General features: G+C 37.3%; 1 protein-coding gene across 1 annotated transcript in view; it reads right to left on the bottom strand.

Annotated features, from left to right (window-relative positions):
* The window catches only part of LOC109363962 (tyrosine-protein kinase JAK2-like), a 51,796-nt gene extending 44,806 nt beyond the window's left edge, over nt 1–6,990 (bottom strand). The window contains exon 1 of the mRNA XM_019610465.2: nt 5,509–6,990. The gene's annotated coding sequence lies outside the window, so the exon portion shown is untranslated. The remainder of the gene's footprint in view (nt 1–5,508) is intronic.
* Between the last annotated feature and the right edge of the window lie 4,117 nt (nt 6,991–11,107).

Genomic DNA, 11,107 nt, shown 5'->3' with positions numbered 1-11,107 from the left:
TTTTACATTTCTTCTTGCTCCTTTTGCACTTCAGCAGTCAGAAAAGCAGCCTAATGTTTTAGCTGATTTCCACTTGATAAAGGAAAGATAGCAACATGAAATTTAGAAAGCAATATAAAACAAAAGTAGAAGGCAAGTGTTTTACATACATGAGATTCTCGAGTTCAACAGTAAGTCCCCTAGCAATAAAAGAATTTTATCAATACATAACATCAATAGAACAAGTTTTTATTAAACAAAGATAGTGAAATCATTAAAAAGATACATAAAAAGGAATACTGATTTGTCATGCATTTATGTTGCTTGAGGAAAGAAGTTTACATACCACAATTACCTTATTTCTATTCTATTAGTACAAAAATAGGCTACAGAACTACCAATAGAAACGCAAATATAAAATAAATATGATTTGTTAACTCAAGAATTAAAGGTGGTGAAAGAACCATCTGCATAGACTTGACAGTAATTCTAGATAACACCCTATCAAAAAATAACATATCTGTCTCAACTGGTTGAAGTTTAATGACTTTACAAAACCAAATTATAGTATTCCAAGAGTTCCAATTGGCTTAACAGTCCATGAATCTTAGAGAAACAGAAGGAATTTTTAAAATACTCTGATTTAAATACATCTATTTATACATTCACGTAATACACATGAACTCAGTGTAATTAAGTATTCAAGAGTCTTGGGGCAAAACAGATTAATTCACTTAATTTAAATTTGCTTAATGCAGTTCTGATTGAAATTGGAGACAATGTTTATTATAAATCATTTGTAATTTGCATTTGTATTTTTAAGCTGTCATTCTGCAGTTACCCACTTTAATCACGGAACCAGTCAAACAGTAATACATTGTGCTAAGTTTGATTTTTCATTGATTAAACAAGACATGTTGAGTTCTATCATTACATTTCATTTATACATAAGAAGTGTAATGTATTCAACCTAGACTTGGGGTTGTATTTAGTGTCTTAACAAGCAAGTTGGCTGTAATTTTCAAGACAATGTTTTTTTTAACATATTTCTGGCAAGCTACATTTACAAAACTGAAATACAACAAAAATACATAAAAATCTAAATATCATTAAATGCAACATTTCTAAAGAAATGCTACATTATCAAATACTTCTATCAAAATATTTCAAGTTCAAACTGAGCAGTTCATAAAGAAGGAAAGCACTATAATTATGAGAACTGAACATTTAGTTTCTGGTGACAGTGTCCTTCAATGGTTTAAAACCAGTATACTTCTTCTCATTGCCTAGAAATGTGGTTGATGTCCCATCTCTGGAGACTTCTAAGGCAAGGCTAGATCAGGCCCTAGGCAACTTGGCTGTGCATGTCACTGTTCATTGCAGGGAAGCTGAACTAGATGACGTTTAAAGGTCCTTCCAACTCTCGTGATTCTATGATCTTACGGTTATTTTTATATGTAAATTTGGAAAGCACTTATGGTTTGATTGCTTTTCCAGACTTTCTACCACTCTGACTTTCTTTAAAATTCTGGCAACATTCATCTCTTACTTGTATTGTTCCACTCCCAACCAATCTCCAACACAGAATCATAGAACCGCTCAGCTTGGAAAAGACCTTCAAGATCATCAAGTCCAACCAGAATCTAACCATAATACCCTAACAACCCTCTGCTAAACCTAGTCCCTGAGCACCGCATCCAAACAGTTTTTAAACACATCCAGGGATGGTGACTCAACTGCCTCCCTGGGGAACCTATTCCAGTGCTTAGCAACCCTTTCTGTAAAGAAGTTCTTTCTGATATCCAATCTAAACTACCCTGGTGCAACTTGAGGCCATTTCCCCTCATTCTGTCACCTGTCACCAGTGAGAAGAGATCAATCCCGCTCTCGCTGTAATCATCTTTCAGATGTTGGAAGAGAGCAATAAGGTCTCCCCTTAGCATCCTTTTCCCCAGATTAAACAGCCCCAGTTCCTTCAGTCTCTTCTCATAGGGCATATTCTCTAAGCCCTTCACAAGCTTTGTTGCCTTTTTTTGGACCTGCTCCAGCATCTCAATGTCCTTTCTGTACTGAGATGCCCAAAACTGAACACAGTACTTGAGGCCTCACCAGTGCCAGCATCGGTGAGAGAAAAGCATACAGACTGAAAATGTTCACGATAGGGGACAATGACATGGTCAGTGGAAGACAGACTGGGACTGTTCAACTTGAAGAACAGATGACTTCTGAAGACCTGGCAGCAGCCTCCAGAGCCTACAGGGAAGTCCTTGGAAAGTCAGAGCCTGGCTCTTCATCAGACAAGAGGTCTAAAGGGTTGAGACAGGACATAAGGAGAAACTCTGTCACGCTGAGGAGAGTCCAGCAACACAACTAGGACCCAGAGAAGATGTGATGACTATCTTTGAGAGCTTTCGTGACATCACCAGATACAGCTCTGAATAACCAACCTGTCATGATCTCGTTACCAGCGCCGCTTTAGGCAGGAGTGCTTCACAGTAAACTATTTTCTGATTCTGTGAATACAGTATATTTAATGAAAAAAATAAATTGTTTGATTAAATTTATGTCTTAGCAGATTTGAAGTAATCACTCTTGTTTTGTGTCTGTACATTTATCTTGATATGCAACAGCCTTTTCCAGGCTCACATATATTTAATCTATTGTTTCAATATATGACAAAGGATGCTGGAGGTTGCTTCCTCATAAACATTCTCAGTAAAAAACACTTCAACTACATCACAGCAAGTCAAAACAATACTAAGTTTTCCACTCAAAGCTGACTTCTGATGTGGGGGAAGAGAAAAATAATTTGATACATTCACATGAAGTGCCAGTTTGAAGTTGAAGCTTTTCCTGAAAATGTTTCAAGTAATCTAAACAGAAAATTGCTCAAAGATATTTCACAAAAGTAGCACAGAACAGTCCACAAGGCTGCTTACCAGTAAGAAATTAGAAAGACAGAACTGAGATTGTGTCTTTTGAAAGAAAGTTACAACATACAGAATAAGTAGCTTGGCTTGTAACTCCTTTGAAACTACCACATCTGGACATACTGACATGCGGCTGATTTGCTCTAACATCAGGTAATGACAAACTCTGAATGTTCTTCTTAGAAGTCTGACCATAAGAAACACCATTTCACTAGCATGTCATCAAATCATAGCATGAGGTCTTAAACAACATGACAACATATCATCTTTTAACAAATTGTTAAAAAATATCATATTCCAAGTTCAGGAGCTTCAAGAATAAAAACAAACGTGTTCAACCATTGGCATATTACAGCTGTATTTTGCTTACAATAGCTTAAAACTCAGTCCTATGAGTCTACAGGCAAAAATATTGATAAGCAAATGGATGAGTACTAAGACAGACAGACATGGAAAAATAATAAAACTCAAAAAAACTAAAGAATGATTTAAGTCTGCTACATATCACTGGCACCCTTGTAAACACCATTTATGTGCCTGAACCAGCTTGGATAACAAGAACAACATGGAATTTAAAGTGTCTTGCACAAGTCCTCTGGCTTCAAGCTGCTGAAACTTCAGCTAATTCTGTCTTAATAATGGGTTATAGTCCCACATGCAATGCTTCAAATTGATTTGGTTCTTATACTGGGGTAATCTCATTAACCTCAACCAAACAAGCAACACAATTTATTCTCCATTTTGGCTTAAGTATACTTATCACACTGTTTTTAGGTCTACAAATGTCTAACCATGTAACTGGAGACTCCAACTCATTTTTGACACCTATCTTGCACAGGCCCGTAAGTTCTACCAACTATTTCATTTTCTCATGATGACAAACTTAAGCCTAACACGGTTCTACTCAACCTCTGCAACCATGTTGTATGGGAACTGAATCATGGCCTGAACCTCTGATTGACCAGCTGAAGCAAGCAATGAGTCAGCCCTGGGAGCACAGGTGAAGGCAATTCTCCTGTGCTACCGGAAAGGGTGGAGCCTGGCTCCACCTCTCCTAGATCCCACTTAAGAGCTGACTGCCAGTGGGTTAGGATCTCTTTTGGGGATCACTTCTCTTGGAGTCTTCTCAGCAAGCCCAAGACAAGGGTAAGCTTTCTATCTATTCTTCTTTGGTGTGGTAACCTGTTTAGCCTAATGTTCTTGCATATTTCTTAATTATAACATCTGTATATTCATTGATTATATACATTTTCAGAATACTCCCTGGAATTCAGTACAGCTTCACCATTCTTTCAGTGTTGAAAACAGACAATCAGTGTGCCAGTCTCCAGTTTTACGGGTCAAAATATTCTTGGAATAGAATGTCTTAAATTTAGCCTGAAGCCTTGAAATCACTGTTCGCTGATGCGAGGTTAATATAAAAGAATCCAGAATTTTATTTTATTTATTCACAAAATCCCTGATAGACAACACATTTACAGAGGTTTATGGTAGTATAGTTATAGAGCAATTAAAAGATAACCGTGCACCTATTTACACAGTTAGAAGAGTTCCAAAGTCTCAAACTTTTGGAAGCCAGCTGTTGGACTGACATGCTTTATTGCCCACAGCTGAGGATCTGGGTCTTGTGCAATCTCGTGTCCTCAGATTCCACAGGGAACCCAAACTTTCTTTTGTAGTTCAGTTCATTTTTGGGGTTATCCAGGATGCTGTTGCACAACATTTTCTCTGGTACTGCAAGCCTGTTTAAGAAGTTACCTTGTCCACCCCCCCCTTACCTTTTGCCACTTGTTTCAGAGATCGAAATTAGTCTTTCACTGAAGTCACGGTTATGATATAGTTCATATCACAACCCTACAAAGAGCTGTTGTGTCTACAAAGCTGATGGAACAGCAAATGCCAGAGTTTACGAGAGGCTGAGGAAAGAAACATCTTGAGGGGCATATGCTTAGAACATTATGAAGCCACAATCCTTAACTTTCTTTGAGATCCTCGGCATTTCTTGTTCTATAATTCCTTACAGAAAGGCCAAAAGGCCACTGCTCAGATTCCTGTAATTTCCCCCAGCATTAAAAGTTTATCTTCTCCTTGGACATCAGTGCCTTAAAAGATAGTCCAACTTTCTACTGCTTCAGAGAGCAATACCTCAAGATATCAAAATAAGTAAGAGGGGGAAAAAAAGGAGACATTGCTGTTTGTTTTATTCAGTACAGAAATCAGAAAGATATGCACAGTAAATGACTGTCAATCTAATACATCTGTTGCTTAAAAACTGCATAATTAGCACTGATCTTAACTCACAAGAGTAGGTGCTCAAGTTTCACACAAATAATCTTTGACTCTGAAAAGTACATTCTTGTAAAACTGGCTTAAGTCTGACTTTACATGACAATTAAAGCAGCAGGCACTTATGTACATATTATATGAATGTAATGTATTCTATTGTAGAATTTCTAGTGGCTCAAAATGAGCCCAGAAAGAATCTGTACTACCAGCATTGTAAAGTACATCAAAGTAGCACCAAAAATAAGATCAGAGATGCCAGTTATAATTTACAAAGTCATTTTGTACAAGAAGCACTTCTCACTATGAAATGTACCTCACATGGAGAGAGGAAATATCTCTAGACATTTGATGATACTGTTGAAAAACAGGCAGGCTTTCAGGTGCTCAGATCTTGGCAGCCTTAATGCAGCAACCTACAAAATGGAAATAATTTGGCTTTGTGTTCAATTCTGATTCTTTCAATTATAAGAGACTTTAAAAGTTTCACTCAATTCAATTCCTTTTACTCACTCCCTCTATTTTCTGAGGGAGTTTTTGCCCTCCTTACCTTTGTAGTTTATACCTTTGGAGTAAGGATGGTTTTGATTCTGGAATAAGAATGCTTTTGATTTTGCTTGTCCCTGCAGGGATGCTAACTCATACAGACCAAATGCTATTTGGCTCCAACTCCAGATTTCCTAGCACACAGGAGTACTTCATACAGATGATATACAACAAACATACATAAATGGCTTTGTCTCTCCTTTACATTTCAGCAAGCATTTAGTCCTTTGCTTCACAGAGGAGGGAAGTATTTCTACCCCTTGCAACTACATCACAATTAACTTATGAGCAAACATAACACTGTTACATTTTCTAGAACCAGAAGTAAACTTTATAGCATGTCAGAATTCCTTACAGCTGGGAAATGCTGCAAAACAGGATTTTTGTTGGCTTTACTGCCTAATGTTGTAAACTGTACACCAACTACAGCACAGATAAGACTTAATTTTATGATTTTTTTTCCTTCCCATCATCTTTCAGCATGAACCCTCACTTGAAAACTATATTTTTAGAGCCTTTTGTCTCTATAACTTCAACAGTCTATGTTTTTTTTTTACTATTGTAGTAGCTTTCTAAAGCATTTTCTAACTTGGGGGGGGAAAAAAAAAGCATCCCTCTTTAATCAGAAATTAACGGTTATTTTCCAGTAACTTTAGTCATGACATGCTCTTGCATTAAGCTTGTAGATAAGTTTTACCAATATACTTAGAGAAACCCAGACACCACCTGCAATCCTGTCTTTATAACTGAATTCCTGAAAACAATCCCCTGATTTCATGCTGAAGTCAACAGAGTGCATCTAAATGCACTTAAACAACTGAGGCCTCCAAGGATTGTTTGAGAAACGAAGGTAGGAAATATACTGTATGTTTATATATAGCAATATTTAATATGTAGAAGTAAAATATTTTTACTGTGCTGGAAACTCAGGAGGCAGCACTACATATCAGAAAATAATTAAGAATATTTTGCTTTTAACTAAGAAGCCCTAGCTGTTGACCAGTATTAATGGAGAACAGAAACTGAAGATTCTCATTTAAGGTATATTAGGCATGTTCTTAAAGATCAATCTATCTTGTACATGCAGAATGCATATATACGTGCACATATATGCTAGGACTAAAAAGATATTAACACCAGTACTCTAAAATATTAAAAGAAGAGAAATCTCAGCCAGATTCCTAGTTCCATATTCTGTTTTTGGAAAACAGGATGACTGCAAAAACAAAAAGTCTGACAAATTGATGTCAATTGAACTCCTAAACTAAGAGCAACAAAAACAAATCTGTAAGACCAATAAATGAAAGAATATTTTTTTTTAATTTTTAATTTACATGTGCAAATAACCTTAACCACATCACTTTGAACACATGTAGTATTTAAGACACTCGTTAAACACATTCCAAAAGCCTGAAATCTACTGTAACTGTTTGAGCACAAGAGTAAGGTGATAAAGATGATACCAGCGAAGATAGCACCCTGGACTGTCAATATGAATTTCACATCTAGAAGAACATACAGCTCAGGAACTGCAATAAATACCAGAACAAGTTCTAGATGGGGATGCATGCAAAGTGAGAAATACTATGCCATACTCACACAAATGTGTACATATATAAGTACTTCAAAAGTCACAGTTTGAGTAATTAATTTTAATAACCCTGTAAAATGTTCCAGTTCTATCTTCTGGGCCTGGCAATGAAGTTGTTTTTAAGTTGCTGTTCAGTGCTTACTAGGAAATCGAAAGACAACTGTACTGATAATTAGTTAACTCAAGACTAGACAAGGATCAAGACATTCCAACAAAAATTGAGACCTAGATAAATGAAGAGCAGAAGAAAAATAATGTTCTATGTCAACAGACAGAAACTAATAAACTCCTGAAAGAGTAACTTGCAGCTACTCCTACATGTTAAATTTTGAGCCAAAGGTAACTAACTGAACAAAGCAACCAGGTTGAAGGATGTCTTGATCAACAGACTGCGAAATACAGGCACACACAAGGCAAGAAACAAAGTATTCCAATGAATAATGAATGGCATTGAAAACATTCTCATTTCACTTGTTTCTTTCTGCATTTTTGTTTGTTTTCTGTGATGTCACAATTCAGACAAAAGCATTTGATCTGTGGATCAAATATTAATTTTACTTGGAAAATCACAGAAAGATGTGCAGAAGAAGGGGCAGAGGTATGGAGGGGAAAAAACATTGACTGCCAATGTGTTTCTAATACAATGAAAAGTTCAGCCATGATTAAAAAGCAATTTTACTGCCTATTTTATTGTTAATAACAGTACCATGAAAATTACTGTCATAAAAGGCATAGCTGAAGAGAAAATTTGTATCATAAAAAGAAAAGATAATCAGTTTGTACTGATTAAAAGGAAACCCCTATGATTAGGCTGCACCATACAGGATTTTCTCTCTCTCCACCCCCCAGTCAAATTTAAATGTTTATGTTTGAATGTGTAATGACAGCATAACCAAAATTACAGACACAGTTACCTTACAGGCAGGTCATTCTACTTGTCTACTCAAGCTGTACTTATGTTTTCCCCCAAAGAAAACTGCTTTCTAGTACAGGATAACAAGACAGAAATAAAGATAGCTAATTACCTTAGAACTACACATCAGCTGCACTCACAATAACACAAGAGGATACTGTCTTTGTCTACATGAATTCAATCTCTCTGCATTCAGTGGTGCCCAACCAGAGAGTTGGCAGCAGAAGTAGCATCACGCTTTTTCTTTCAGCACTGGCCAGGTTATGAATGACAAAGACACAATACCTTACGCACGTATCCTGTAGCTCTTGCTGTATTCCAGCAGTCACTTAAGTGACAGATACAACGTACTCTGTAGATCAGGAGAGCAACTAAGCAAAAATAGCACCTATGTGCAGATAACTAATAGAATTAATTACAGTTCTCCCAGAAGAACTACCATAAAGAAAGTTCGTGCTATATACTTGTTTTCATTTTGTTTTTCTAAGTCTCCATAGAGAGAGAATTACTATACAGAGTAGTTAACAAAACCTCATATCTAAGAATTCAGGAAAGCTCCTCATTTACATTCCGATACATAAATCATTTCTGAAATACATTAGAGAAATACAAATACAAGCCTGAGCTCAAGTGTTGACTCAGATCTTGTTAGTCTCACTCATATTAGTCATCTTACCGGGCTCATGCTGAGCACTCTGTGGGTGGATGCAGAAATTCATACAGAACCCACTGAAATTAGCACACAGCCAGGGCGAGTGACTTTTAATAGTATTCTATTGAGTTAAATGGAAAAAAATATAACTATGTATTGCCTAACTACACTGTTAATCTTTGCATTCAAACCTTGGTAAAAATGAGGGAGGGGCAGAAATAGGATATTTAAAACAAAAATGCTAACTTGTAATAGCACAGTACCACTAGGATACGGTAATTCAGGTTGAAAGGTATCTTAGGAAGTCTCATCTAGTTAAACCTCTTCAAAGCTGCAGTTAAGTTTATTTTAAAAAGCCACAAGATTGTGTTGCTTTCTTCTTTGTAAAATGCTTTTTCTTTTTCAAAATCCCATTAAATATATTTTAGTTGTTTTGTGAATAATTATTTTATCCTGCCTCTTAAGTAAAGTTTCATAACTTCTGACATTAGCTGCCTTTTAGGTACATATTAACACCACTTAGCTGATGTGTTTGTTTAGTATTACCATATATATTCATCTTGTTTCCCTCTTGAGGGTCTTTCAGCCAAGTTTTCAAAGTACTTCTTGTAACTGTAAATGTTTCCTCTAAGCTTTTTGTTTACTTTAGGTCATACAGTAAAAATGTTCCAGAACTTCGATAAAGAAACCAACGTTAGAAGACACAACCCTGTTCAGTAACTGCTGTTCTTATAGTTCAGGCAAGAGAATACCACTGCCAGTATAAGATGGCAATGACATTTGCTTTAGTCATACTGCGGTCATGTACAACATCAGCACCACATCATTTGGAAACGGTTATTGTCAGTCCAATCACCAGGCTGAACAGATGTATGTGAGAGGCAGTAGCAACCTCCTTTCATTTTCCATTTTGCAGTTCTAGCCAACAAGATGCTGAAACACTTTCTGTATTCTGCAAACTTCTTGCTTATTAAATTTCCTCTCGTAGCAGGGATTAGTGCTTCCCAGTGACATTGGGAACTCACTAACATTTATGAAAGTGAAAAAGCTCTTGTAAAGAGCTTAGATTTTAGGCTTTTCTAGAAAGCACACTGTTTATAGACATTACCATTTCACTCTGTAACACTATAATTATTAAACACAATTTGATATTTATACCTCTGGAGTCACTCGGGACTCAAGTCTTCAAGCAGAAGATGGTAGAAACAATGTTGCTATGCCCAAGCCTTCAAATTATGGCTCCTGGACAGGAAACAATAGAAAGGCCTGAAGGACATACTTCTGCTACCCTGTATCAGTGACCATGTAGACCAAGTATTGCAAGGAAAAAGAGGTTAATCAATACAAACTGCACTTTTCAACAGTGTGCACAATCTCCCTACAATTTCCTGTTAATACTGATTTTTCATAAAATACAAATTTTAGAAGTATTTCTATCTCATCTGAACTCAATATCTGTTGATTTTGATTAACAAGAGAGATAGTGGAGAGAGAGAGAGAGAGATGACAAACGGGGGAGCGTATGGGGCAGGCATGCCAGGAGCACTGATCATTAACCAGCTGACCTGCCCTACGAAGCTACACCTGGCACTTTCATTGACTTCCACATCTTTCCAATTATGTTTCTCCCTGACAAACAATCAGAGGGAACAGCCTATGTCTCACTGATAATAAGTGTTAAAGCCAGGTGCTACTTTCTGCCTTATCACACAGGTTAGAGAAAAGGGAATTTGAAGACACAGCCAAAAAGGTTGGCATTAGACTTGTTAGACTTCAGCTGAACCAAAAACAAACAAAACCAACCTGAAGTTTCACCCGCAATTGTTTCCTTAATAATAATAGTACACTAGTGTACTACAATAATAGAAATAACTTCATGCTGTGGAAGGGGAATGAAATGCAGTAATTTGTAACATACAACTAAGAGTCCTAGAAACAACTTAAATACGAGCTGACAGCGAAGAGCCCCAGAGCCCCCGCGGCGCTCCTTCCCCTCGCAGCGATGATCTTTCAACGCCACAACTATTCTCGAGGAAGTACTCCGGCAAAACCCAGCAGTTTCGCCGAGGCGCGGCGGCCCGAAGAGTGACGGCGGACTTCCCGCTGCCTCGCCCCGCGGTCGGGCCGGCCGGCACCGCACTGCCGGACAGAGAGGCCTTCGTGCACAGGGAGCCGTCCGGTCCCCCCTTTTCTGCGCAGGGCCTACTCGGGGC

This window comes from Meleagris gallopavo, chromosome Z (genome assembly GCF_000146605.3).
Source record: "Meleagris gallopavo isolate NT-WF06-2002-E0010 breed Aviagen turkey brand Nicholas breeding stock chromosome Z, Turkey_5.1, whole genome shotgun sequence".
Lineage (NCBI taxonomy): Eukaryota > Metazoa > Chordata > Aves > Galliformes > Phasianidae > Meleagris > Meleagris gallopavo.
This window is presented reverse-complemented; position numbering and strand designations above follow the sequence as displayed.